Below are 3,409 nucleotides of genomic sequence, written 5' to 3'. Positions count from 1 at the left end.
ATTGTTTAACTTTAATGGTTACCTAGAGACTCCACCCTCTGTTCCCAGACCTAATGTCCAGGTGGATCGGGCTGTATCAGGCACAGAGCAGCATTGTTCATGTTTATGGTTAACTGATTCTATCTCCCTGATTACACTACCGCCACCATAATCAATAAATCTCTTCTGTTATTGCAGGTGAGTTGTCTTAGAAACATCCACCCTCCGCCTCCCCCCTCACCCTGGGGGGGTGGAGGATTTAGTTTCTCACTATCTTCTTCCCTATTTTGTTCCCCCCCCCAGACTCACCAAAGGTGGGGCACTAGGACCTGGCCCAAAAGTGATTTCTCTCCCTGATCATCTTTGCACAAGCACTTCTAACTTCTTGGTCGGGAGTCCATCCATTAGGTCCTGGGGAATGCCCTTCTGAAGCCCTAACTGCCAGAGCCCCTGCCGATTCAGAGGCTTTTCTTTCCCGGCCAGATCCTGGCTTCTCCCCCCAAGAGAAATGGCCGTCCACTCCCTCATTCTGCGGCTCGCAGGGCTCTGGTTTCAACCTTTTGATGTGGCCAGTTAACAGGTCTGTATTTCCTCCCATAGTTAATCAGCTCTTGGGCTATCTCCCCCTAAGTCCACACTTTCCTCCCTGGCCGCCGATGTTCGGGGTCACATCCCCCTCCAGGGCAGCCGCGGCTCTCTCCTCGCTGGGGGTGTTTTGAATACTCCCCTGCAGCTGGATCCCTATGGGTTTCACAGAATCGGGAAGGCCCCGTATTAGGGGAGTCGCTCATTCGGGGTCTATCAGGAGCAGCATTGGGGACCTCAGATAAGGCTTGAGTTCCCGGTCATACATCATCTGAAGGCAAGCCGCTTTCTGCAGACTTTCCAATAACTGATCTGTCGTGCCCGTTATGGCCAAGGGATCCCCCCTCTCCAGCAGGTCCAACCCCCTCGCCCAGTACACGGCCCTCTGAGTCGGTGACCACGGGTCTCGGGGATCGTCAGTGATTAAAAACACGCCTGGGCCCCAGTACCCTTCCGCTTCCCTTTCCAACAACAAGATCCCATCCCCCCCACGACAGGCACACCCTCCAGACATATTCAGTCTCTGATTCTCTAGCTGTCCTCGCAAAATCTTTTCGTACCTTGGGAATTAAGTTGCCATGAACGGGATTTCTTTAGTCATAACCTGGGGGCAATTTTCACTGTTGCATTCATATATGTATTCCGTTTTACCCAACGAAAACTTGGGGGTGGGGCTCTCTACAGTCTCTTTTGCTCCCTTCGAGTCCCTCTGGGGACAGATTGATTGTATCCCTTTCTCTGTCAGCTCTACTTCTGTTTCCACAAAGGCGTCTGCCTCCCTCAGAAGCTGGTTCCTTAACTCCTCCTTCAACATTACATTTTGTCGCTTTTCCTCCTCCAGCAGCCATTTTTTATCCCACAACTGTTTCCACAGCGTGCGGCACAAAGACCACCTTTCATCTGAACCCCTTCAGACATGTACTTGTGGATTGGGTATCATGCCTTCTATTGAAATACTGATTCCATTGACATTGCCTAGAGGGGCTAACACAGATGCAGATTGCTCCCCTGCAGATATTTATATTTACGCAGATTTACGCTTTGGTGGTTGCTCTTGTTGTAGATACTGATACTCTTAGGGAAATCACACAAACACTTGAAGGATAATTGATGGATTATCACCTTAGTGGCTCTACAGTGAACAGGTTCCTCTTTGCGATTGTCTCACTGCCATTGGGCAGGAAGTGGTGTGCAAGGTGCTGAGCAGAGGGTGATAATCACTGCTTTTGGCTGGACTCCTGCTCATACAGCCCAGGATGCTGTTGAATGCCTTTGCTGCTGCCTCCTGTTTTGCCTAGTGAAAGTGAAGGACCACCAGAGCCATTTCCACAGAACTGTTGCCCAGCCACGCAGCTCCTGGCCTCTGTCACTGCAGCCTATAATTCCCCTTCTTGGGTCTGTGTAGAAGACGTATGCAAGAGGTGCTTTCTGCTTTCTCCACTCACGATGAAATTTCAAAATGTATCAGACTAGCCCTGCTATGACATTGGCCTGGTCTCTCAACATCCTTGGATTCATCTCATGTGGTCCAATGCACTATTAAGTGTTGACCTTATCTAAGTAAATCCCTGACTTGATCTCCATCCGCTGCTGGGTTTCGCCTAGGATTCTTCCTCTTAGGCAGCTGGAACTGGGAGACCTTGCTGGTGAACACTGAGGCAAAGAGCACACAGACTCTCAGACATACCTACCTCTGCTCTTCCTGAATTCTGCAATGGCCACAGAGTGTCTTTGTTTCTTCTTTAACTGTGCTAAAAGAGTAACAGCTCATTGCTGCGGCCTTCAATGACCCCTTGCAAGTGTGACACCTGGGGGAGCTCTGGCCTTTCTAAAACGAGATGCATTTCTCAATTCCTTCTTTGTTTCCACCCTTGCATCCACCTCTTCTATGCTTCCTTTTCTCCATGGACCTTCTCCTTGAGTTTCCTGTTTCCCCAAGCTCTTCTCCTTATGCTTGTGCTTGCTTTCCTGACTATTGACATGCACAGTCTCCTGCTTGAAAGACACCATCCTTGAAGACCGGCTGTACTGAGCTCTGCTGCCCTTGTGTGCTGCTCACATGAGCTGCCCCAATAAAAGTCGCAAGACTGGGCCAGACTTTGCTACTTTGAGGCATAGCATCTGCATTCTTCTGCTCTCTTTCTCCTTGGGAGATTAGACTCCACTATTTCATGGTTATGACAGCCAAGGTTGACAATGGTTTTTACATACATGAACCAGCTTTTCCTTCTTTGTGAGCAGCAGATGAATATGAGCATCACCATTGCTGATTAATCTGACAGGCGAGCTACAAAGATTGGTGTCCCAAGCTGTGTTTTGACCAAGACCCTCCAGAAACCTCCAGGACTAATTGCATGCTGTTGTTGGGGGCTTCGGCAGGGTGGCTGAACTAGATGACCCACAGAGGTCCCTTCCAACCCCTAACATTCTGTGATTCTGTGTGTTTCTGTGGTCCCCTTCCAGGGAATGCCAAGGTAATGAAAGTCAGCAAAGGGACTTTAACTGGTCCTTTGTCTCCCACCACAATGTCACCCTTATCAGTCTCTCCTCTGACCCCTACCCAGAAAGACCCACTCAGCTTGTTCATTCTATAGAGGATCTTAATGCATCTGAGAAGCTCCATCACATCGAGTATACCTCTCTCCTGAGCTTTCCAGCCTATCTCTACTTCCCAACTTGTATCCACCCATCACAGCACCCCAATCATGTCAGCTGTCCCAAAATGCTTCAGCTGTTCTTCCCTCCAAGTGCAACAAAGAGATGGCCTGCAGGGCTCCAGCTCCTCCTCTCTGTGCCCCAGGCTGAGGCCATTGGTGTATGTCTGAGCTGCAGCACCTCAGCTGTG

General features: G+C 49.8%; 1 pseudogene; it reads right to left on the bottom strand.

The window, feature by feature from the left end:
* Positions 1-336: 336 nt before the first annotated feature.
* On the bottom strand, positions 337-3,187 carry LOC142361705 (uncharacterized; annotated as a pseudogene).
* Positions 3,188-3,409: the final 222 nt, after the last annotated feature.

This window comes from Opisthocomus hoazin, chromosome 6 (assembly GCF_030867145.1).
Source record: "Opisthocomus hoazin isolate bOpiHoa1 chromosome 6, bOpiHoa1.hap1, whole genome shotgun sequence".
NCBI lineage: Eukaryota > Metazoa > Chordata > Aves > Opisthocomiformes > Opisthocomidae > Opisthocomus > Opisthocomus hoazin.
This window is presented reverse-complemented; position numbering and strand designations above follow the sequence as displayed.